This window comes from Bubalus kerabau, chromosome 1 (genome assembly GCF_029407905.1).
Source record: "Bubalus kerabau isolate K-KA32 ecotype Philippines breed swamp buffalo chromosome 1, PCC_UOA_SB_1v2, whole genome shotgun sequence".
Lineage (NCBI taxonomy): Eukaryota > Metazoa > Chordata > Mammalia > Artiodactyla > Bovidae > Bubalus > Bubalus kerabau.
Window position 1 is genome coordinate 107,896,953 of NC_073624.1, and position 26,761 is coordinate 107,923,713.

Sequence of the window (26,761 nt, forward strand, 5' to 3'; positions counted from 1 at the left end):
TCCTTCCAATGACATTCAGGACTGATTTCCTTTGGGATGGACTGGTTGGATCTCCTTGCAGTCCAAGGGACTCTCTAAGTCTTCTCCAACACCACAGTTCAAAAGCATCAATTCTTCTGTTCTCAGCTTTCTTTATACTCCAACTCTCACATCCATACATAACTACTGGAAAAACCATAGCCTGGACTAGACAGATCTTTGTTGGCAAAGTAATGTCTGTGCTTTTTAATATGCTCTCTAGGTTGGTCATAACTTTCCTTCCAAAGAGGAAGCATCTTTTAATTTCATGGTTTCAATCACCATCTGCAGTGATTTTGGAACCCAGAAAAATAAAGTCTGACACTATTTCCACTGTTTCTCCATCTATTTGCCATGAAGTGATGGGACTGGATGCCATGATCTTTGTTTTCTGAATGGTGAGCTTTAAGCCAACATTTTCACTCTCCTCTTTCACTTTCATCAAGAGGCTTTTTGGTTCTTCTTCACTTTCTGCCATAAGGGAGTTGTCATCTGCATATCTGAGGTTATTGATATTCCTCCTGGCAATCTTGATTCCAGCTGGTGCTTCATCCAGCCCAGAGTTTCTCATGATATACTCTGCATGTAAGTTAAATAAGCAGGGTGACAATATACAGCCTTGACGTACTCCTTTTCCTATTTGGATCCAGTCTGTTGTTCCATGTCCAATTCTAACTGTTGCTTCCTGACCTGTATACAGGTTTCTCAAGAGGCAGGTCAGGTGGTCTGGTATTCCCATGTCTCTCAGAATTTTCCACAGTTTATTGTGATCCACACAGTCAAAGGCTTTGGCATGGTCAATAAAGCAGAAATAGATGCTTTTCTGGAACTCTCTTGCTTTTTTGATGATCCAGAGGATGTTGGCAATTTGATTTCTGTAGTTAATTCCAATATTTATATGTAGAGCTTTCTCTCGGGGGGGAAAGGCATTTTTTATGAGCTTTTGTTGTATTCAGTTGTTTAAGCATCACAACCTATGAAGTAGGCACTCTATAGCTCTCATCTTACAGACAAGAAATCCAGTAACTGGTCTTGCAAAGACAAACACACCTGTGGTAACAGGAGGCTAGGTGTGTTGTAGTGAGAAGGGGGTTGAAATCCAAGTACAGGATTCTACTTTGGGGCTGGTGGAAATCAGGGAGAACATCCACATTAATGCTTTTATCTGATCACCTATGCTTAAGAATCCAATCCTATTCACTGGATTTAAATGGGTGACTTCAAATCATGAAGCAAGAAAGTACAACTGGAATTTTGATGCTGTTCTCTATATGCTTTTTAAACATCTATAAGTGAATGGAGTTGTGTTCTGCAAGAGTTTATATGTTAAAACCCCAACATCTCAGTACTTCAGAATGTGAGTGGATTTAGAGATAGGGCTTTTAAAAATGTAATTACAGTACAATAAGGCTGTTAAAATGGGTCCTAATCTAACCTAACTGGTATCATTCTAAAAGGGAGAGATTAGGATTATGGAGAAGCACCAGGGGCCTGTGTGTAGTTGAAGCCCTTGACATCCCAGCAAGCAAATGGAGAACTGCAAGCCCATCCTGATGACACTTGGATATTGGACTCCCAGCCTCCAGACCCTTGAGAAAGTAGTGAATAACATTTTTGATGTTTAAACCAACCAGTCTATGGTTTAAATAAATTTAGATGTTGCTGCATTTTAAAATGGTGACCCTAGCAAATTAACACAGTATATTCTGTCCTTACTCCAAAATTACAATATTAGTTAAATGTTTCCAAATTTATTTGCTTAATATTTTATGTAGGGTGAAATTATTGCTTTATTATTTTAATAAAAACTTTTGTTTTTAGAATTTATATACTTTTAAAGTATTCATAAAGGATCCTACTAACCATGTTTCTCCCAACTTGCATTTATATAGATTTATTGTCAGTAGATTTCTAGAACATGTAGAATCTTCAGAGGTGCACTTTTGGCACATACAGTTGTATGCTTATAGCAACTGCAGAAAAAAAATTATCAAAATAGGAGGAAATTCAGACTTCTTTTCTAAATAAAATAAAATTTTATCTCAAGTGCAACTTAATTTTTTTCCCAAGTGATATAGATTAATACATAAACAACATAAAGATTAATATACTTTTCAAAAGAAAAGTACTCACAGGTGTCATTTATTTTGCTCTCCTGCCTTTTCCATTCCTGCTTTGGCTTGAAGTTTTGCTTTGACTATGAGCCTAAAACTCCTCACTTTACTGAGTGAGTCTTAATTGCCTCTTGCAGTTAAGATTAATTACCTATTTAATACTTAAGAAGATGAACCCCTGCTGCTAAGTTTTATGATTTCTTCCTCCTCCATAACATCATACCCTCCTCTGGTAGTGTGGATAATTAAGCCCTTAACAAACTGCCTTATTATAACCTATTTCAACTAATACCTTGTTTTCCTCTATTTTTAAATCAAAATTTATTCTCAGTGGGTTTTTTTTTTTTTTTTTTTTTTTTTTTTTTTAGGTGTGTGTGTTTATTGGCATAGGAGAGGTCATTATCTTTCCCTTTTGGGTAAAACAGCTCTAGTGTGCTGTAGTATAAGCAAGCTGCATTTTGTTCTTGATACTAACCAGCTAAAATGGAATTTCCTGTGAGCATAAAGCTTTGTGGTCTACCCTAGGTTTGTGATCAAATTTCAAATACCACCCATCCAACATGCATCTCTCTGTGTTGTCCCATTTTGTCATCTCATAAATTTATTCAGCCACCAACAGAGCCAACATTTATTAAAGTCTTCTAATATATCAGGCAACATGCTAAGGTGTACATATCCAAAGGTGTTTGAGACATGGCTTCTAACCTTGATCAGTTTTAGTAGTTAGCAAAACAGATTAATAAATTAAGATTCTGTACACAATCCCTAAATAACTTTGATGGAATATAACTTTTTGCTTATAATATACATAACCCACTCTGCTCTCTCTCCTGTGACTCCATTGCCCCCAAAATCAGAAAACAACTAGGGATTTGCGTATCCATTGCTTGAGATGAAGGTCTTTATTGCAGAAAGGAAATCTTAATGTAAAAGTCTGGACTTTAGGAGAGGAAGGGAAGAAATCAAGGCAGAAGACAGAAATTTGAAAAAATGCATGATGAACACAGACCATTTCTCAGCTAGGATAGAGGGACTGTAGGTGAAAATGGATGGCTCTGATATTGAGGAAAGGCGGGTTAAGATTTGAGTGCAAATGCCGATACTGCAAAGACTAGCATAAGCAGTCAGCTTCCAGAGGCTACTCAGTCTCCAGAGGGGCATCTGCAGGAGACAGCACCAGCTGGACAGGCGATTGTGACCTAGCACTTAGTCTCAATTTTAAGTTAATATAACTTGTCTTTACTGACATTGGATGCTTTCTCAAGCTCAAATGAGAAGAATATTTAATTTAGGGTAAAATAATTTGGTTAGAAAGTTACTTAATGACTATGAAGATGTACAATAGGTCTTCATTATTTGGAATTTTTGTTCATAGTTTTATATATAGAATTTGTGGTGGTTACCAGTTTGGAAATTTTTTTTCAAGCCCAATTTTTTTAAATTGAAGGTTAGTCGATTCATAGTATTATATTAGTTCTGGGTCTGCAACATAGTGCTTTGACATTTTTATAAAAATATCAAATCACTGTTTTGATATTTGTAAAATTATGTAAGTTTGCATATATATTTTGATATATGCAAATTTATTATATTGCATATAAAGATACTGGCTATAATTCCTGTGCTGAACATCATATCTTTGTATCTTTGCTGTTTAATACCTAGTAGCTTGCACTTCTTAGTCCTCTTCCCCTATCTTGCCCTTTCCCCCCTTTCTTCCTATTGGTAACCAGTAGTGTGTTCTCTGTATCTGTGAGTCTGTTTCTGTTTTCTAACATCACTCATTTGTTTTATTACTTAGATTCCATATGTAAAAGAAGAAAATTAGAAAACTTTCTCACACCATATTCAAAATAAACTCAAAATGGGAGTTTATGAGTTCTAAATGTCAGACCTGAAACCATAAATCTCCTAGAAGAAAACAAGTATGATACTCTCTGACACAGGTCTTAGCAATATGTTTTTGGATCTGTCTCCTTAGGCAAGAGAAACAAGGGCAAAAATAAACAAAAATTTTATTCAAACTTACAAGCTTTTTAAATTGAAGAACAGTGGATTTACAACATTGTGTTGGTTTCAGGTATACAGCATAATGATTCGGCACCTTTTGCAGATTACGTTCCATTATAGGTTATTACAGGATATTTTCGGATATTGGACATGATTCCCTGTGCGATACAGTAAATCCTTGTTGCTTAGCTTTTTAGTGTATAGTAGTTTGTATTTGCTACCTCCATACCCCCAATTTGTCCCTTCCCATTCCCTCTTCCCCTTGGCAACCACAGGTTTGTTTCCTATGTCTGTGAGTCTGTTTCTATTTTATATATGCATTCATTTATATTATTTTTAAAATTCCACATATAAGTGATATATAGCATTTGTCTTTGTCTGATTTATTTCACTAAGCATAATATTCTCAAGGTCCATCTACGTTTTTGCAAATGGCAATATTTCATTCTTTTTTATGACTAATATTCCATCACATATATAAAATATACAATATACAGTAAATGTAATAGTAACACCCCATTATATATATATGTATATATATGTGTGTTTATATATATATATGCATATATATATGTATATTTATATGTACAAAAGCTTTTAAGTTTAATTCGGTCCCATTTGTTTATTTTTGCTTTTATTTCTTTGGCCTTGAGAGACCAATCCAAGGCAATATTGCTATGCTTTATGTCAAAGAGTGTTTTGCCTATGTTCTCTTCTAGGAGTTTTATGGTTTCATGTTTTACATAGCAAAGGAGGACATCAACAAAACCAAAAGGCCACTTCCTGAATGGGAGAGGACATTTGCAAATGGTGTGTCTGATAAGGGGTTAATACCCAAAATGTACAAAGAACCCATATAACTCATATTTTTAAAAAAGACAATTAAAAATGGGCAAAGCACCTCAATAGGCATTTTTCCAACAGAGCATACAGATGAGTAACAGGCACATGAAAAGATGCCCACCATCACTAGTCGTCAGGGAAACGCAAATCCAAGCCATAGCGAGATACCACTTCACAACTGTGAGAATGTCCAAGCCCAACCAATCTTCCTTTTTTTTTACATTCAGTGAGCATTTATTGAGACCATATCATGTATAAGCATCAGAAAACACAGATAATATGTATCTGTGTTTATATATTAAAGATAAAATCACATTACATATTAAGATTAAAAACTTTGCTCTGGAATAACTCAGTCTGCAGTGGTTTTTAGCTCTTATTGCACAGGAATCACTTTGGACACTTTCCATAAACATTTATGAAAGGAACACACCCCGTGCTAATTAAATTCTCATCTCTGGAAGCAAGGCTCAAGCACCTGCAATTATTAAAGTATCTCTGCGAATTCTAATGTGCAGACATTATTTACAGAGAGTGAGAGCACAAATGAAGTGAAGTGAAAGTCGCTCAGTCATGTCTGACTCTTTGCAACGCCATGGACTATACAGTCTATGGAATTTTCCAGGCCAGAACACTGGAGCGGGTAGACTTTCCTTTCTCCAGGGGATCTTCCCAACCCAGGGATCGAACCCAGGTCTCCCACATTGCAGGCGGATTCTTTACCAGCTGAGTCACCAGCTGGAAAGCACAAATAGGCCAGGCGATATAAAACTTGAAAGCTATGACTTAGTTGATGTTGGATATAGAGAAAAATTCTGCATAAATTTTGAGATTGCAGAGGAGGTAGTTAAAAATGAAGTGAGCATTCTAGAGAGCACAACAGAAAGGATCTGGATGGGAATTAAAAAAGGAAGGAAATAAGAGAAAAACATGCCTGAGAGAAGAAGATTAGGGGGTAAAAATGGGGAAAACACCAGGGGCTGTTTATTCCCTTCCCCCTTTTCTCCTTTTTCTTCCCTCTCCTCTTCTTCCACTTTCCTCCTCCTCTTTCATTTTCTTTATAACAGAGGGTCAGGGAACATAGGAGAGATTACAATTCAACAAATATTGGGAATGGTGAATTCTACCTGATGCTTCCAACAAAAGGTAACCTTTGGAGCAAGTTTCTAAGCTGGTGAAGATAAGTATTCAGGAAGGGAACAACATCATCTTCAGACACTTGTTTAAATGTTACCTGCAGTTGTTTTCTGAGCAAACGTATGGGTTTCAGGCATTATGGTCTGACAAAGACAATAAATGTTCTTACATGTTTGCCTTTGTTCCCTTTACAGAAGGGGGTGTCTTGGAAAGTCTATGGGGATTCAGCTCATCTGAATGTCAGTTTCCGTAACACTAGGGTGTTAGTGGGAGATGAGGGTAGGTTTCAGGACCTTAGCATATGGTGTTCTTTTACACTAGAAGGTTTTAGTTCACTCCTACCTTACTCCAGGTTAGTTTGTCTTTCATAACTCATCTCAATGTTCCTGTCTTCAGTCACACCATCACTGGATGATTCCATCCTATTTCTGCTTTTTAGGACACTGGGGTAGAGAATAATGATGTTCCTTCCCTGATATTGTGCTGTGCTTAGTTGCTCAATTGTGTCAGACTCTTTTCAACCCTATGGACTGTAGTCTACCAGGCTCCTCTGTCCATGGGGATTCTCCAGGCAAGAATACTGAAGTGAGTTGCCACGCCCTTCTCCAGGAGATCTTCCCAACCCAGGGATCAAACCAGTTCTCCCACACCACAGGTGAATTCTTTACCAACTGAGCCACCAGGGAAGCCCAAGAATACTGGAGTGGGTAGCCTATTCCTTCTCCAGGGGAACTTCCTGACCCAGGAATCAAACTGGGGTCTTCTGCATTGCAGTGGATTCTTTACCAGCTGAGCTACCCAGGAAGCCCTCTCTGATGCTCCTTGTCCTGAAATTTTCCTTTCAACCCATGGATATGATATAGCAATGAAGATATGAGAGGTTTTATTTTTTATATATATAATAGTGGTAAAAAAAAAACCTACATCAAGCCCAATTTATAATCACATTTTAGTGTTGAGTTTGAAGACTGGGACAAGGATTATGAAGGAGTTTGTGGGGCAATATTTGAGCCAAAATTGCTTTTTGTTGCAAGTGGGGCAAAAAACTGTGGAACAGACCATGGCGCCAGGAGTGGTTTTGGGGTGAGCAGTGGGTTGGGAGAGCAGCCTACTCATGGAGTAGGCTATATTGAAGACATTAGATTGAGAGGGAGAGAGACTTAGATCAGTATTTTACTTTGTATCATGGCAACCTAGCTTCTGACTATCAACTCAGTTTTATTAATAATAGCAGGGATCACATTCTGAGTACTTTGCATATTAGTTCTTCATAACAACTCTATGTGGTTTATGTGCGTGCATGCTAAGTTGCTTCAGTTGTGTCCAATTCTTTGCAACCCTAGGGACTGTAGCCTGCCAGGCTCTTCTGTCCATGAGATTCTCCAGGCAAGAATACTCCGGGGAAGCCATGCCCTCCTCCAGGGAATCTTCCTGATCCAGGAATCAAACCCATCTCCTGTGGCTCAGCAGATTATTTACTGCTGAGCCACTGGGGAAGCCCATATGGTTGGTAATATTTTAATATTTCACAGATGAAGACATTCAGTTACAGAGAGATTAAGTGACATTGCCAAGGTGGAACATGAGTTGGAGCAGACTGACACTGGATTGTCAGCTCTTAACCATTATTCATTTAATTATTTTTTCAGTTATATTTTATAGCACTTCATAAGGGAAAGGTAATGCTATTTATCAGTTTGAAGGATTTCTGAATATATTTTCCATACTTGAAAGTCCAGTGTAAGTCACTGTGTTTCTCAACTAGAAGTCTGTCTCAGTTAACGTTAACCCTGAAATAAGGATTCAACTGCACTCCTGGGAGGGCAGGGGATCAAGAAAGGATGACAGCCAATAAACCTCCATGACTCCACCTTAAAGCATAGGAACTCTAGTCAAGGTGTAAATCTTGTGTCTCAAAATTACTTCTCTGAGGGGAAAGGGGGCCCAGGGTATTTAGACACCAACTCCTGTCAAGTCATTGATTGACAGCTGCTCTTGGGGTAGGAATGTTAGTTCTCTAGTTCTTCAACTTCATTTGAAGTCAAGTCATAGGAGGGTGCAGAGTGCATAGAAGTGGGGAAGGCCAGGGGATGTGGGTGGGGTGTCTACAGCATTTGCTACAAGGTCATCATTGGTGGAATAAAGCACCTTAGCCATTTAGAAAATAACAGGAACTTGTTATTTGCTGCTTCTGGAACTAGACTGCTCAGTTGTCAAGAATGATAATTATAATAATATCAGATGACATCCACTGAACTCTTACAGCATGCCAAATTCATTTCTAAGAACTTTAAAGATATTAATGCATTTAAACCTCATTACAACACTAGGGGATCAGCCCTGGGATTTCTTTGGAAGGAATGATGCTAAAGCTGAAACTCCAGTACTTTGGCCACCTCATGAGAAGAGTTGACTCATTGGAAAAGACTCTGATGCTGGGAGGGATTGAGGGCAGGAGGAGAAGGGGACGACAGAGGATGAGATGGCTGGATGGCATCACTGACTCGATGGACGTGAGTCTGAGTGAACTCCAGGAGTTGGTGATGGACAGGGAGGCCTGGCGTGCTGAGATTCATGGGGTCGCAAAGAGTCAGACACGACTGAGCGACTGAACTGAACTGAACTGAACTGAACAACACTAGGAATTAGGTACTATTATTACCTATACCTTACAAAGAATGGCCCAAATTTACAGAGCTAATAAATGGTAGAAGGAGAGTTGGGAATTCGGTAGCCGTGATTCAGAGCCTTGTTCTCAATCACCCAGTTCTCCCACTGTTTGTTCTTTCCCTTTATGCCATTTACCAGATTTATGTACTCTACTTGCACTTCTAATGCAAAGGAAGATGCAAAGATTCCTATTAAATGTATCCTTCAGTCTTTCCAGCAGCTTCCCAGGGGTCTTGGAACTGCAGTAACCAGACAATTGTTTGATTGGGACAATGCTTTTCTGAAATAGCATCAGTTATAGAATAATGCAGAATCTCAGACTTAAAGGAAATATGCAATTATTCAGCTTTTTATTCTAACAATTGGTTTGAACACCAAAACCGAAAAGTTTATGTCAGAAATAGAAAAGATAGAATGAGCAAAATGTGACTATTTCCATCTGGAGTTGTTGAATACTGAAGTGTCTAAGGAGAAGCTGAAATAGCCCATGGTGTGACTTATATTTGCGAGGTAATAAACTCTGGCCTGCTAAAATAACTGATGCCTACTTAGTTTGACACACATCAACTCCCATCTCTTTATTTATTATGGAATAATCAACTTTGGTTTTCTTTTTCTCATTTTCAACAAAAGAGTGAATTATATACATATATATATGATTTATAATTAATTTATACAAAGTGTTTATATATGGGAGTTCTTATTTTCCACATGCTTGATGGACAATAATTTTATCAACTATATTTTATCAATAGATATTAAAAGTATTTTAATTTTTGTTTTTCACTGTGTTTGTATTTGTTTTCAGTTTCCATTTGCTTGTTTTCTATTTACTGTTGAACTTCTGCTTTAAACAATTGCCAGCAATATTTGAGTAAATATTGTGCACCATGAAGTTTTTATTGTCACTACCTATCATATGGGGGTGGGAAGGCAATGGCACCCCACTCCAGTACTCTTGCCTGGAAAATCCCATGGATGGAGGAGCCTGGTAGGCTGCAGTCCAGGGGGTCGCGAAGAGTCGGACACGACTGAGCGACTTCAGTTTGACTTTTCACTTTCATGCATTGGAGAAAGAAATGGCAACCCACTCCAGTATTCTTGCCTGGAGAATCCTAGGGACGGGGGAGCCTGGTGGGCTGCCATCTATGGGGTTGCATAGAGTTGGACAGAACTGAAGCGACTTAGCAGCAGCAGCAGCTTTATGTTTGCTAGCAGTCAGACTCTAGACTTTAGGATATTTTCTACAATATCACACAGGAACACTTCAGAAAACTTCTAGAGTTCAACAAGAGGAGAAGGCACAGATCCTCTATCGTTATTCCCATAGAGACCCCTGCCAGGGCTCGAGCAGCTTGTTGCATACAAACACCATCTATAAATGCTCCAAGAGAGGGATCCCATTCACTGTTGCAACCGTGTCCATGGAGGGGTGTGTTTTCTAGTTTTGGCCAGGCAAGGTCAATTTTGAGATGTTTATACTTGTTTGGATAACCAAGTACCTAACACCTGTTATAGCTTTTTCCCAATATCCCTTCAGGCCTTGGGTGTTATTGTTCTTCTAAACTTTCACCTATCAGATGAGTGCAAAATGTCCTATTATCTTTTTGCTATGTAACAAACCACCCCAAATTAGTGGTTTAAAATATTGACAGCGTCTGCTGAGGAATATGCAGTGTGGGTTGACTCGATAGAATTTGTTCTTTGTCTCATTCAGCTTAAGTTGGGCTTGTTTAAAGGCTGTGCGCTGGAATCCTCCAAAGCCTTGCTCACTCACAATCTGGCAAGTTGATGATGGCTGTTGGCTGAGATTTCAGTTGGGGTTAGTGGCCAGAATACATACATGTGGCTTTTCCAAGAGTTCTTTGGCTTCCCTGCAGTATGGTGGCTCAGCTCCAAGGGCAAGCATTCCAGGGAAGAAATCTCAGCACTCCAGGAGAGTCATTTAGCATCACTTCTACCTCATTATACTCATTAGAAATCAGTCACTAAGGCTAGTTTATATCATGGGGAATTGGACTCTCCCTTTGGAAGGAATTTCAAAGAGTTTCCAGTCATGAAACCATCACAATAGAAATAATTCACAATTTCTTTAATTTTCATTTTTCTCACTACTTATTTTCAGCATCTTTTTGTGTTCATGTATCAGTTTTCTACTGCAGCATAACAAATTACCACGAGTTTTGCAGCTGAAAACAATACTCATCGACTCTGTAAGTCAAAAGTTCAGGCATGGCTCAGAAGGATTCTCTGCTTAGACTCTCACAAGGCTGATCTAGGTGTTGGCTAGGCTGCACTCTCATCTGGAGGCTTGATTAAGGAAGGGTCCATTTTCAAGAATCCTCACGTTGTCGGTAGAATTCATTTCCTCAAGGGACTTCCCTGACAGTCCATCGGTTGAGACTTTGTGCTTCCACTGCAGGGCACATGGGTTTGATCCCTGACCACTGAACTAAAATCCTGCATGCTACATAACTTCCTCATGACACCTTTTTTCTTCAGAACCAGCAATGTAGAGAATTTTTTCTACTGCTTCAAGGTTAGGTCTGATCCAGCCAGAACAATCTTCTATTTCATTAACTCAATGTTAACCATTTTATCATTGCCATATTTTATTGGTTAGAGAAAAAGACACATTTCTGCAAGGGAATGGATGCCAGGGATTGTGGAGGCCACCTTATAACTTTGACTGTCACAGCTGGCCTTATTTATTATGTATTTATGAATTGTTCCTTCATATCTACTTTTTTCCTGTATGGTTATTTATTCCCTTTTGCCAATTTGTAAAGGTTCTTTGTGTACTATAGGCACTATTCTTCATCTCTATTCTTTATCAAATATATTTTTTCCAAACCAAGTCTATTATTTGTACATTGACTTTGGTTATACTTTTTTTAATTCATAAGATATTTAAAAATTTTATCTTTTTCCTTGAATTATCCTTGTGAAAAATTATTCATCTAAGATTGTGCTGTCTAATATTATTAACAACTAGTCACATGTCCTTTAAATTTATATTAATTAAAATTAAATAAAATTGAAAATCTATTTCTTCAGTTCTACTCATCACATTTCAAGTGTCACATGTAATTACTTTAGACAGTGGAGATATAGAATATTTCTATCATCAATAGCTCTAGTGGGCAGTGATAATCTAGTTGTTTTTAATAAAGTACTCCCATAGATATTTAAAAATTTTGTTTCTCATATTTTCTATTTATTAATTTTATATTTTAACTATATTAACTTCTTCCTCTAATTTTGTTTGTTTGTTTTATATTTCTTTCTCAAATGTTTTGTAGGCTTAGAAAGAAGTTCCTGTCTTCCTCCTTTTCTCCACTTGATTATTTATTATCAAATTCATTGAGGATGTACATTTACTTTTGAGATCAGTTTTTTAGAGTCTTAAAAAAATACAGCTTTTGGGTATAAGGATTATATAGGCATAAATTTCATAATTTCAAAACTGTTATATTATGTTTCCACAAAACAATGTAACAACAGTATAATTGTCTAAGACTCATTAGTAGCAACAGTGTCAGACTTTACTTTTTTGGGCTCCAAAATCACTGCAGATGGTGACTGCAGCCATGAAATTAAAAGACACTTACTCCTTGGAAGGAAAGTTATGACCAACCTAGATAGCATATTGAAAAGCAGAGACATTACTTTGCCAACAAAGGTCCGTCTAGTCAAGGCTATAGTTTTTCCTATGGTCATGTATGGATGTGAGAGTTGGACTGTGAAGAAGGCTGAGAACAGAAGAATTGATGCTTTTGAACTGTGGTGTTGGAGAACATTCTTGAGAGTCCCTTGGATTGCAAGGAGATCCAACCAGTCCATTCTGAAGGAGATCAGCCCTGGGATTTCTTTGGAAGGAATGATGCTGAAGCTGAAACTCCAGTACTTTGGCCACCTCATGCGAAGAGTTGACTCACTGGAAAAGACTCTGATGCTGGGAAGGATTGGGGGCAGGAGGAGAAGGGGACAACAGAGGATGAGATGGCTGGATGGCATCACTGACTCGATGGACGTGAGTCTGAGTGAACTCCGGGAGTTGGTGATGGACAGGGAGGCCTGGCGTGCTGTGATTCATGGGGTCGCAAAGAGTTGGACACGACTGAGCGACTGAACTGAACTGAGCATCAACTTAAAATAAGATACTTTGAAACCAAGGAGTAATAGATAAATCAATAATAAGCAAGTGCAAACAGAAAGATACTAACACTAGCTGATTGAATTTAAGGATAATAATAACAAAGAAGATACATAAAATATGATGCAAATATCTAATAATATATGCTGCTGCTAAGTCACTTCAGTCGTGTCCGACTCTGTGCGACCCCATAGACGGCAGGCCACCAGGCTTTGCCATGCCTGCTGCCTATGTCTCTTGCCCTAAACCACCATATTTGTTTAGTCATCTCCCCAAACATCTTTATATATTGTCATGCATGGTCATGCTCCACAGGTTACCACTTCAAACTTGTTGTCCCATTATGGTGTCTATAGTCACCTTGCTTACCCTTGGCCTCTGCCATTGAGATCAATCATCTTCACTGTTGCTAGGGATTTCAGTCCTATAACAGCATCTTCTAACAATAATCCTAGTTTAAAAAAGAAGAGACATGGCTGAACATTTTATCAGGGCTGTTGCCCACTCACAATGTGTTCCTTTTTATCTTCAAATGACAAATCACGGACCTCCTGATGAGAGACATCCGGTGTCGTTTATCGTCCTTCGTAACAGATTCATTCTACAATTCCCACATCAAGCATGGCTGTTTTTCTCTGCAATCTGCCATGGCACTCCTAGCACCTTCTACACTTTGTACGGTCTATTTATTTCACAGTGCTGAAGACACATCTCAGAAACATAATCAAATTGGCTATAGGGGCCTAAGTCAAGATTTAAATTTGTGTCATGAGTTTCCTTATGGACAGACTCTTTCTTTTTCACTTTTGTATTCTGCCCCTTTGATTCAGTTCCCACAGGATCTACTCCTAGTCATAACCTCTCAGTCCCTGTTGCTAAATGCTAGGCACTTACGGCAGCTCCTCTGTCATGTAGCACTGCTCCAGTTGGTTAGCTTATAATTGATTTGTTAGGCACGTGGGGGCTATAGGAGCCCATGGTGAAGAACACAGACATTGACTGGCAAAGGCCCTGCTTTATCTGGGAGTTCTGTATAGCTCTGAAGCACGGGGCTATATTTTATCATTTAGCAAGAGGATAAAATATAGAGTTACTTTTCTAGATTGAGAAACCTCAGGGGGACTTGGGTCCTCATAGTATTCTGTTTCCTCGACCTAATTTTCCCATTTCAAGTCTCAGGATCCTTGCATAAGCGTGATCCAGGCTTCATTAAAGAGATTTGCAAAGATGAGCATTCAACCTTCTTCTATGTTTATCTATACTTGAAATAAACTTCTATTCTAGTCTCTTAACATGATCCGTCCACCCACTAGAAAAAATAACTGTTTTATCAAATGTTAAGGAAGCCTGTGGCTCACATTTTTAATTGAATATGGAATGCTTTATGAATTTCATGTCATCCTTGTGCACAGGCCATGATATTCTTCTTTTTCCAATTTTATTGCATGTACGGCCGAAGCAAGCACTGACTCTTAAATTTTTATTTGAATTATAGGAATTGATGTTTGATTATCCCAAGTCTGTCATTTTTTTTCCTTTTCAAAGTACCAATGTTGCTTACCAACAGCTAATTTCTCAGTTATTATTATTACTATAATAGCCATATTTCTAAAATATCTCTAGCCAAAGACCAGACACATTTTATTTATCAGATATCAAATACCAGTGCATCCTTTTTCAACTGCAAATAAACCAAATTCACTAGAGGTGAAAGTGTTAAAAACTATAGTTTTACAACAGACCAGGGACTGTTGATCTTTCACCTACCGCCTGAGATGGAACCTTCATTTCAGCGGTTCACCATATTTTCAACACCAGAATCCCATTTTACAGTCAGCTGCCTAGGGATCACTTCTTATATCCTAGAAGCAGAGATTGAGACAAAGATTCAGGTGTGCATGGTGTATTGCGTGAGAGCTCTGTAGGAAAATCCTGTAAGAGAATGAAGGAAGTCAAGTACTCTAGGGAAAAATCTGAGCAAGGATGCGAACTAGTTTTGGTGTGGTACACACGAAGAATGAGGGCTCTTCCTTAATAGTGAATTACCCAATAAGAGTTGCATCACCCTGAGGCTAAGGAACAGAATTTCTATGATTTTATTAGTCAGTAAATGGAGAGAAGGTGATGTAACTGCCCAACTGTTCCCAGGAAAGTTGGCTCCCTTCAGCCAAGGGCAGTCCTTCTGAGAAGGTCACTGTTATAAGCCATTCGTTTCAGCACTCACAGTAGAGACAAATTGGTAAAGAGGATCTGGGTAAGGCACCAAGAAATTTTACCACCTACCTGCAGCGTAGTTGAGAAGCACTAGAGGAGTGAACTGGAGAAGGCAATGGCACCCCACTCCAGTACTCTTGCCTGGACAATCCCATGGACGGAGGAGCCTGGTGGGCTGCAGTCCATGGGGTCACTAAGAGTCTGACATGACTGAGCGACGTCACTTTCACTTTTCACTTTCATGCCTTGGAGAAGACAATGGCAACCCACTCCAGTGTTCTTGCCTGGAGAATCCCAGGGACGGGGGGCCTGGTGGGCTGCCATCTATGGGGTCGCACAGAGTCGGGCACGACTGAAGTGACTTAGCAGCAGCAGCAGCAGCAGCAATGGAGTAAACACTGGAATAATTCAAACTTAGAACTTTCATAAAGAAAGTTTATTAATGCCATTGAACATTTAATTGTAGATCTTAGCTACTTTATTACTTATTATGATGATTTCTGACTTCATCATTTACTGAAGAGTGATTATATGTTATGAATTTACTTATGTACACAGAGCAAAAAAAAATGTGAGGAATAATGTTGCTCTCATGAACTTTATAATAAGTCATCAACATTTCAAGAAATCATGAAAAAAACTCCAGTAGAGGTATTACAATACTTACTATTATAATATAAGCCAAGGGACACAGACATCAATGTGAAGTCAAAATTTTTGATAAACATCTCAAGCACTAGGGAGGGAAAAATTTGAAATATTTTTTGCTGTGTCTTTTTAATCAGTATAATTATAAAAATATATCTTCTTTTTAAAGAGTAAATTTGAGTTCTTTAATGTAATCTATCATCACAGAGCTATTATATAAAAAGGGAATGGTGAGTCTAGATATTTTGATATAATCAGGCTATGCCTTTGGAAAATAATGGCAATTTCTGCAGTTTTAGTTTAAATAACAATCACATCACCATTACATTATGTATCTTTCCCTTATTACAGCAGTTAGTGTTGATCTTTTAGCTAAAGTCACTCAGCAGTGGCTAGCCACAGATATTGAGTGTTAGAGAGCAACTCTTCTATTTAAATCTTCTTTAAATAAAAGACAGGCTAACAAGACTTCAGTTAAGAATTTATTTTTGATTAAGAGCAAGTCTTATAACAAATACAGGGATCAATAGCACACTTGGAGAAGGTTAGCATGAGATAACATGAACTGAAAGCTCTCTTTTTCCCCCCAGCTATTCACAATTTAAATATCTATTGAAAATTATGCCAGGTTATACCCACAATGAATAGTAATACATTTATTGAAAAATGGAAAATTCTCCTTACAGTCAAAATGTTCCTAGCATTTGCAAAGGAAGAGTCTAAAAGTGGCACACAATGCCAGGAGGATGTTTTCTGTACTCTTCAAAAGCTTTTTGTTGTTGCTAACAGAGTAGTATTTTTAGGATATTTTTAGGAATACATTTTCCAAGATTGTTTCCCATCCCAATGTGTCACAGATTGCTACAGTTGTTTTTATTTAACAAACTGTTTACAAAGACATTTCCATTCAGAAAATTATGGCTTAAACAAAATCTGATTATATTTGCTGCAAAACATCTGGGAGAACTAATATAGGTTCTATGAATCTCTGACTGAAACAGAATTATCTAAGCTATAGGACTTTGGGACCCATTTTTCCTGGAGTACATCATGTGGTAGGTTCTGAGAAACATTTTTTAGAGAAGTTGCATTAAGGTAAATTCTACAATCACTTCTTAAATGTCATTGTTACTGAATATAACAGTACTTCAAAGAATGCGAATCAGTCAGGGTCTTCTCAGGAGACAGAATTACCCAGTAATTTGAAGAGGGAACATTTAATATAAAGAATGTTTAAGTATTAGATTAATGAAATGGTAGATACTTGATCCTTGGAGCAAAAACCTATTACAGACCTAGACAGCATATTAAAACAAGAGACATCGCTTCCAACAAAGGTCTGTATAGTCAAAACTTTGGTTTTGCCAGTAGTCATGTATGGATGTGAGAGCTGGACCATAAAGAAGGCTGAGAGCTGAAGAATTGATGCTTTCAAATTGTGGTGCTGGAGAAGACTCTTGAGAGTCCCTTGGACCACAAGGAGATCAAACCTATTAATCCTAAGGGAAATCAACCTTGAATATTCATTGGAAGGACTTCAGCTGAAGCTGAAGCTCCAAAACTTTGGCCACCTGATGCAAAGAGCCAATTCATTGGAAAAGACCCTGATGCTGGGAAAGACTCAGGGCAGAAGGAGAAGAAGAGGACAGAGGATGAGATGGTTGGATGGCATTATAGGCTCAATAGACATTAGTTTGAGCAAACTCTGGGGATGTATAAGGACAGGGAAGCCTGGCGGGCTGCAGTCCATGGGGTCGCAGAGTCAGACACCACCTACCGACTGAAGAACAACAGTAAAGGCTGGTAAAATGTTAAAAAAAACCTCTGAAGTATATGGGAATAACAGATGTGTGTTTGCCACTACCAGAACCCTACGGAAGAATCCCACTCTCCATCCTGCCAGGGCTGAAAGCTACACCTTTTTCCAGCAGACATGGCCATACAGACAAAGATATCACTGTGATGAGGTGCTGGTGGAATTTGCAAGAACTCCTCCCTCTTGAACTTGCAGGAAATCAGTTCTATATGGTATAGAAGAAAGCTGTGCACAGAACGATGTCTCATGGGTACACTCTGTCATGTGACTTTTTGTAAGGGAGTTGTGGGGGAACTCGCTTGGTGCTGAGTACATGGCACGCTGTACATGGCAGGAGTTGGGCGCTAGGGAAGTTGCGCGTGCGCTGTAGCAGCCTGACGCTGGAGAAGCTGTGTGTGCTCGAAGAGCTGAACACACTGGAGCAGCTAGTAGCCGCCTGGACCACAGCAGTGCTGGAAAGGCCCAGTGCATGGGTGTAAAGCACAAGCCTTCCAAGTGAGCACCAGAAGCAGAAGGAAGAGCCCTTTCTCTTGCAAAGCCATTGGCAAAGCTTACTGCCAACTGGCAAAGGAAAAAGATAAAGTTCCAGATTCATTTTTGAAGAACAGGTAAGGATGGGTAAATTGTGAGGTAAGAGACATTCGGTTGATAACTGGCACAGAACATTATGAAATTTAGAAAAAAAGTTATTATGTTCTTCTGTTATTGTTTACTTTGATAAAATTCTACATACATTACGACTTGCTCAAAAAATTTGGGGTTTTTTTGGTAAATAATAGGAACAGTCAGAAATGATTAAGTACATTTCTTTCTTTCTTTCTTTTTTTTTCTTCAGAAAAAGGCTTAATATGCTGCTTCTAGTTTCAAGGTAAACTTGATATGAATTCAGTTTAGTTCAGTTCAGTTGCTCAGTCGTGTCTGACTCTTTGCGACCCCATGAACCGCAGCACGCCAGGTCACTCTGTCCATCACCAACTCCCAGAGTCCACCGAAACCCACATCCATTAAGTCGAAGATGCCATCCAACCATCTCATTCTCTGTCGACCCCTTCTCCTCCTGCCCTCAATCTTTTCCAGCATCAGGGTCTTTTCCAATGAGTCAGCTCATCGCATCAGGTGGCCAAAGCATTGGAGTTTCAGCTTCAACATCAGTCCTTCCAGTGAGCACCCAGGACTGATTTCCTTTAGGATGGACTGGTTGGATCTCCTTGCAGTCCAAGGGACTCTCAAGAGTCTTCTCCAACACCACAGTTCAAAAGCATCAGTTCTTCGGCGTTCAGCTTTCTTCACAGTCCAACTCTCACATCTATACATGACCTCTGGAAAAACCATAGCCTTGACTAGACGGACCTTAGTTGGCAAAGTAATGTCTGTGCTTTTGAATATGCTGTCTAGGTTGGTCATAACTTTCCTTCCAAGGAGTAAGCATCTTTTAATTTCATGGCTGCAGTCACCATCTGCAGTGATTTTGATATGAATACTTGGGGCTATTAATTGCATATGGGACTTAGTTGCCAGCAACAGGATAAACTGCTAATAGTCATGTGCATGTGTGCTAGTGTTGGACGCTTTGAGACCCCATGGACTGTAGTCCACCAGGCTCCTCTGTCCGTGGGATTTTCCAGGCAAGAATACTGGAGTGGGTTGTCAAGACTTCCTCCAAAAGATCTTTCCAATCCAGGTATCAAACCCACTTCTCTTATGTCTCCTGCATGTAAAGACAGGTTCTTTACCACTAGCACCACCTGAGAAACCCAATAGTCATATAAACAAATGAATACTGATTTTTCTCATGCGAGATAAACTCGTGAGAAAATCAGCTTCAGGCATTAGTTTGGTGGCCATCTATTTTGAGGCTGCCATATCTGTGATTCTCTTGGCCTTTTCCTCTTGCAAACCACGTGGCTCATCTATAATCAGGAATTATTTATGCAACCATAGTAGAAAGGATAAATAATATATGAAGGCAGCTATGTCTGACCATTTTAAAGCAAAAGGAAACTAGAAGCCCTTGGTCACTTAGCCACTCCTAGTCAGGATTCTGGCTGCAGAAGCACATTTAAACTATGTCATTCTCCACAGCAGAGCATTCAAGGAGAATGCTGTTTGGGGATTATAGTATGCTAAGCCAGTGAATAATATCTTCTTCATAAGAGTTTCTTGAGGATGTGAATGTGATAATAATGTAGCTGATAATTTTAAAGCAAACATAGTAAAAACACTGGGAGGAGTGTGGTGAGCCAAGGAATAGCTGCCTCCAAAGATGACTATGGAACCTGCTAGTATGCTGGGTTATGTGACAAAGAAAAATAAAGTTTGCAGATGGAATTAAGATTGCTAACATGTTGATCTGAAGTTAGACTATACTGGAGGACCCATTATAATTACAGCAGTTATCAGTGAAATAGGGAGGTAGCGGAGGAAAATCAGATAGCAATGTATCTGTGAAAGAATGATGCTAGAGATGCAGAGACACTGTCTTTGAAGATGGAGGAAAGGAAGTCTAACCACGGAGTGCGGTCAGCCGCTAGGAGCTGGAAAAATGCAAGGAAACAGATTCTCCCCTAGAGACTATAGAATGGAATGAAGTTTTGCTGACACCAATTTTAGCCCAATGAGACCTGTGTTGGACTTTCAGAACTACAGTAAATTGATAGGTGTTTGTAATTTTGAAATCACCAAGAATGTGACAATTTGTTACAGCAGCTATAGAACACTAGGGAGAAATATAATGTAGATACAATATGGGGAAACTGCCTTTTCTCAACCTTTCAACTTCATATTAAAATCTTTTGTGTGATTCTTTCTAGAAACATTCATTTACATATCGGATGGATTCAAAGTTTAGACATCGCTAACTAAAATTCTAGAAACGAATTAAGTTCATTCATAGTTATTCATTTTCTATTGCAGAACCATTGTGAATGTATGTGAATCTTGGTAGATAGGTAAGACATAAAAATAATCCTTAGACTTGACACAAAGATATCGTATATTTATTATCAAGTCTTTCTTGATTTTTTAACAATCTATTATTAGTGTGTAGACTGATATATCAAAAATGTTTAAAGAAGGAAGTTTAATATTAATGATAATATATTATATGTATTTTCCAGGTGTGATTAAAAATACCCCACAGAACAACTCAGTGGCAGATGTACTAACCATGTGGTTATATACATTATTTTATAGACAACTTTTTTCCAGATGCTGAGTAGCTTTAAAGTTACAAATGATTAAAAATAATATCTGTCCTCTCTGAGACTCTCTGAGGTATCAATATTAAAAAATCACACATACTGTTGCAATTTCATATCATACTTTTTTTTTTTCTTACATTGAGTAGAACTGACAGTAAATTTGCCATAAAATATTTTAAATATCCTATTCCCGTACAGGAACAATTTGTGTCTAAAGAAAAATATTAAATAGAGCAATTATCACTATAGAGTAGATTTAACGATTCTTTGCCACTTTATTCTCTCTTAGAGTATATATATGTCCTCCATTCCAAAATTAATTCATTCTTAATATGGTGCAGACAGTTCTTAGTCTTCGGATATATCCTGACATGATGTAAATTCCTTGTTCTCCTCTGTACTTTCAGGTGGGTTTTGCCAAGTTCTGTGCCTCTCTAAATCACACTTTTCTCATTTGTAAAATTGGTACAATATTACAAAATACATAATACTTTGGAGTTTTTGCAGAGTACTCACTTAATCAATTGTGGCAATTATTCTTATTAAAATAGAATACTACTGTTTATTTTTAAAAGTAAAACAAAACAGATATACCAGTTACATGGTTTAATAGAAACATATTCTGTGAAAAAATATTTCTTTCTAACAAGATGTGTTAAGTATGCCAGTGATTTAAGTCAGGAAATGTATACCTTAATTTGCATTTGTTCTTTCTAATTTGATAAATTAAAAATTGCTCTAGGTTAGATATAAGCCTCATAAGGATTTCCAGAGCATCCAACGTGGTAGTGTAGGATGTACACTTCAGAGTGCATGGGTGAAAACTGAATTTAGCTACGTGGTAGTGTAGGAGGAACACTTCGGAGTACCTAGGTGAAAACTGAATTTACCAATGTGGTAGTGTAGGAAGTATACTTCAGAGTATCTACATTAAAACTGAATTTAAATAAAAGCTTATTTTTAGTTAACAGAGGAAAGACAAAAGAGTAAGGCTTAGATGGTAACAGTGATACAAATTTAGAATACATATGTGTTTTGGTTTATAGACACACATACACACATCCCTCTTCCAGAAAATAAATGAATCAAAACTACTTTAGTGATCTTCTGACCATGTATCACTAATGGCTTTGTATTTCTGCAATTGTCTCAGAAGAACTGGACCAAGAGGATAAGTTCAATGTCACTTACATCTTTGATCAGTGTGCATAGGAGACTTTAAGGAACACACTAGTACTATTAATATTAATTATAATTATAATCACCTAATATTTTTGCATGATTATAGCATACTTGACTCTTTACTAAGTACTTTACATGTACTATTAAATCATTTTAACTTCACACCAATGTCCTTAGGTAGGCGCTATTAACATCATCTCCCTACACAGATGGGCAAATGAAGCGTGAGGGGAATAAATAATTTGCTTAAGGTGACACAGAACAGTTAGTAAATAGAGGAGAGAGGATATAATAATGATAGCATATATTTTGTATTTATTATTTAATTGCATGAATAGTTGGATTAGGGGGCAATGGGAGAAAGCTATTAAGTACACACTTAAAAGTTTTAACTCGGATATTTTACATGACCCTGCATGTAACTGATGGTAAGTGAGCAGTAATTTGTACTAATGAGTTTTCAATATCCATAACTAACTGTCTATTAATATGTTTATTACAAATCAAATCCTGCTAAGAAACTTGACATATCTGTGTTAAATAAACACATGATATTTTAAAACTATTTCATGTAAGTTTATGGCAATCATTGTCATTATATATATATATATATACACACACACACATACACATATATATATATATATATGAATGTTGCTAATTACTACAGGACTTTTTCCTTTATTGAAGAATTACTTTTAAATGATTATTTGATGCTTGCATTTTCAAATTTCATTTTGCTTTCAAATTATGCTTACTTTTCTGTGAACAAATAAGTATTTGTGTAATCTTGTGGATAAAAAGATATTTTGTCCTAGGGATAAAGTACTGAAAATATTTTTTAAAAACCACTCAGGAAAACATAATACTCTGCTAGTCTGTTAAATAAGCGATGGTATGTTTTAAAACACGTATAAATCGTGCCAACATAAGTTCATGATTGACTTGCTGGTCCTACTTATATGCTGAGGCTGGTATTGTAATTATTTTAAATGAGTCTTCAGTGGAATGAAAACAAGAATATAAAAAGGGAAAAAATACTATTTCCTGACATGGAACTACCAAATTAAAGACATGAATTTCTGTTCCCTGTACACTGAACCTTATATCCCTATGTGCCAGGTTGATATAATGATTTTTCCATATGGGGAAAACCTCTAAGGGAAACTTCCACAATTAAAGAAAAAAAGGGTTTACTGAGTGATACCCATTCTTTTTTAAAAAAAGCAAAGTTATCCATATCCTTCTAATTTTAACTTTCTTTTATTTCCAGTGCTTGAATTGAATATGTGCTATTTTAAACTGAATGCTATTTCTACTTGAATTACTATCTTCTTAAAATCTATGCTTGCATTTGGCATAAATGATGTTGCTACTTATAATAAGTATTCCTATTTTTTCTTAGTATCTCAGCTCAATTATAAAGAGAAAAAAAAATCTCAGATTAAACTCTTAACCTAATGTTAAATCTTCTCTGCAGAACTTCTCTTTGTGTTTTGATTTTCTTTTGCTAAGAAAAGTTATCCAAATTTGAAATATAACAGGTGGACGGACTTACAAATCTTGCATATATTTTTAGGTCTAAAAAACAGGCTCATCCAAAACTTATTTAACTTTATCAAAGAAAACACTGTGCTTGACTTAGAATTTAAAATTTTATTTGAGTCCTAAAAACTGTTAGTGTTACATGTGAACTTAAAGATTTTTGTCTGGTAGAAATAGATAAATGCAAATATTACAGTTGTATGGCCTTAAAAGACATAAACCACTTCTGTATCTGTTAGACAGTTCCTTTTAGCCGTCTGTTGACTGACTGATTATATAAACCCTTGGTTCTCAAATCTTCCTTTAATTAGTCTTATCATATTACTGGTTAGCTCTTGAATAATAAAATTGAATATAATCTTTGACAGATTTTCATGTTAGATTTATATGAAAGCCACACTTTAATTTTTCAAATATGTATTTTAACATCATTTTTATTTATTAGTTTTAAATGGTTTTTCTGAAGCTTAACCATTGAATGGATTTTTATATCTCTTGAGTTTTAAGTATTCTGTTTTGGTTTGTTGTGTTTTGGTAAAATTATCTGAGGAGTGACTGTAGAGACAAAATCTTTATAAAAGTAAATATACCAGGACTAAAGATATAGAATAAGTGTGTCACCTGGATGCAGATGGAATTGTTGGGGATAAACAAGGCAGAGGACAGTTTTAGAAACAAATGGACACTGAGAGGTCAAGGATTCTGGCTTGCTGAAAGGAGTGGCTCTAACTGGTGGTGGTACTCTATTAGTTTCTAACAATCCTGTAGCCGAAACAAGCAGTGCAAAAGGGAAACAAAAATTAAGATTTGTATATAGAAGGGAGAAAAGATGCCTCGAATTAGAACTGGCAGTTGGTGTTTCTGGAGACTAAACTAAGAGAGAAAGCAATTGTAAATGCCATTTTCTGAATGAAGACTTTGTGGGTGACTTTGCCCTTGTGGAGGTATGTTTCTGTTTTTATAGCAATGAATGCCCATATCTACGGAAGATTCCCTGGCCTTAAGCAAGGCATGGAGCTTTAACAAGCACCAAGAATGCAAGCATGGCTGAAGCAAAGGAACTAGGGAAAACAGAATTTTTTTTGAATTCACAGTCTTACTGCCATAGGCAGCAAAGCGATTCTTTGCTGTATTGTATCTTGTATTTCAGTGATTCTGTGGAAAATTTAAGTCTAGGCCAATAGAGTAGCAGTACCTTGGTTGCCTTTAATTTGATTCCTTTTAGATTAAACCCATGAGGCTTCTCAGGGACCTCAGTGGTAAAGAATTTACCTGGCAATGCAGGAGACACAGGTTTGAGCCCTGGGTTGGGGAGATCCCCTGAGAAGGAAATGGAAATGGCAAACCACTCTAGTATTCTTGTCTGGTAAAACCCAAGATCAAAGGAGCCTGGTGGGCTACAGTCTATGGGGTCACAAAAGAATCAGATACAACTTAGTGACTAAACAACAACAAGGATAAACCCATGGGGAGACTAATCTTGAAAAAAGCCTGAAAAATAATCAGTCATTCATTCAGTCAGTATTAACTGAGGAACAATCATGTGCAAGGCATTGTTCTGGACACTTGATCATCAAAACAACAAAACAGAAAAGGACCAGAAAACCAGAGTTGATTTCTTAGCAATGTTAATAATATCCATAATCAGAGAAATTGGGAGAGCATCTTCAAAAGATTAGGATGCTATTTATATAGGAAAAAAAAAAGTAGATCTGAACATGTTTGAGAAAAGAAGATCTTGAATTTCAGTTAATCAAAAAAATTTTTTTTGAGATTCAAAGTGGCATAGTGTAGCAAAGTACCCAGTGAACATTTGGGTCTTGAGAAAATATACTGTGAAAAAGTATGGAATTAGGACTCCAAGGAAAAACATGGGCATGATGACACAAAGAAAAGCAAGTAAGACAATGATAGTGTAAGTCTGAAATTTGGCTTAATATAATGTACATGGGAGAATATTGCTTAGAAAGGATTAACCAATCCAGAATCTGAAACTGATCACCGGTCATGATGTTGGAATATTGATGCTTTTGGCAGTCCCAAAACTCATGGTTTCAGATCTGTCAGTGACAGATTTTATTTTCTTGGGCTCCAAAATCATTGCAGACAGTGACTGTAGCTATGGAATTAAAAGACACTTGCTCCTTAGAAGGAAAGCTATGACAAACCTAGACAGCGTATTAAAAAACAGAGATATCACTTTGCTAGCAAAAATTCACATAGTCATAGGTATGTTTTTTTCAGCAGTCATGTATGGATGTGAGAGCTGGACCATAAAGAAGGCTGAGTGCCAAAGAAGTGATGCTTTCGAATTGTGGTGTTAGAAAAGACTCTTGAGAGTTTCTTGGACAGTGAGGAGATCAAACCAGTCAATCCTAAAGGAAATCAACCCTGAATATTCATTGGAAGAGCTGATGCTGAAGCTGAAAACTCCAGTACTTTGGCCACCTGGTGCAAAGAGCTGACTCATTGGAAGAGATCCTGATCCTGGGAAGACTGAAGGCAAAAGGAGAAGGGGTGGCAGAGTAGGAGATGGTTAGATAGTATTACTGACTCAATGAACGTGAATTTGAGGCAACTCTGGACGATAGTGAAGGACAGCAGAGCCTGTTGTGCTGCAGCCCATTGGGTGGCAAAGAGTTGGACAGGACTTAGAGACTGAACAACAACAACAACTCTGGGGACCCAACAAGATGGATTTACTAGAAAATGCTAACAAAAACATGACTGGACCAAAAACCTAAAAAGGGCTTCAGACTAAGGAAAGAGTGCTCATCCAGAAAAATAAAGAGTCAAAATTAAGTAAGTGTAACTGTATGAACTAGCCAAGCCTTCCTAAGGCCAGTAGAGGATCAGTGTCTGGAAACAACCCACTGGAATTCGCTCTATCTGGTGTGCGGAGAAAACTCAAGGACTAGAGCATTAGGATGCTAAGGAAAATGCATCATGAGGACTGACTGATAAAGGTATTGGTTTTTACCACCTTTCCAGTGACACAGATTCATAAGTTTCAACAGCAGCTTTAGTTCAGAATCTGCTGTAGTTGATTCTCCAGAAACAAAGTGAAGATATGATGGCCTCTTCTCTAGCAGGCACTTCTCTTAGTTCTGAATTATTTAATGAACACATGAACACACAATACAGGAGGAAGTGACCAAGATCAACCCCAAGAAAAAAAATGCAAAAAGGCAAAATGGTTGTCTGAATG

At 37.6% G+C, this 26,761-nt stretch overlaps 2 long non-coding RNA genes and 1 pseudogene across 3 annotated transcripts in view; 1 reads left to right on the forward strand and 2 right to left on the reverse strand.

The window, feature by feature from the left end:
- The window catches only part of LOC129655758 (uncharacterized), a 42,247-nt gene extending 40,446 nt beyond the window's left edge, over positions 1-1,801 (forward strand). Inside the window, exon 5 of the long non-coding RNA XR_008716114.1 lies at positions 1,476-1,801. This is a non-coding gene — a long non-coding RNA (uncharacterized LOC129655758). The remainder of the gene's footprint in view (positions 1-1,475) is intronic.
- Positions 1-26,761, reverse strand: part of LOC129655759 (uncharacterized) — a 113,836-nt gene that overhangs the window by 31,476 nt on the left and 55,599 nt on the right. For both annotated transcript variants that reach the window (XR_008716115.1, XR_008716116.1), the window contains 2 exons: positions 14,716-14,810; positions 13,318-13,399 (listed from right to left, as the gene is read on the reverse strand). This is a non-coding gene — a long non-coding RNA (uncharacterized LOC129655759). The remainder of the gene's footprint in view (positions 1-13,317; positions 13,400-14,715; positions 14,811-26,761) is intronic.
- LOC129642564 (uncharacterized) lies at positions 14,315-14,414 on the reverse strand (annotated as a pseudogene).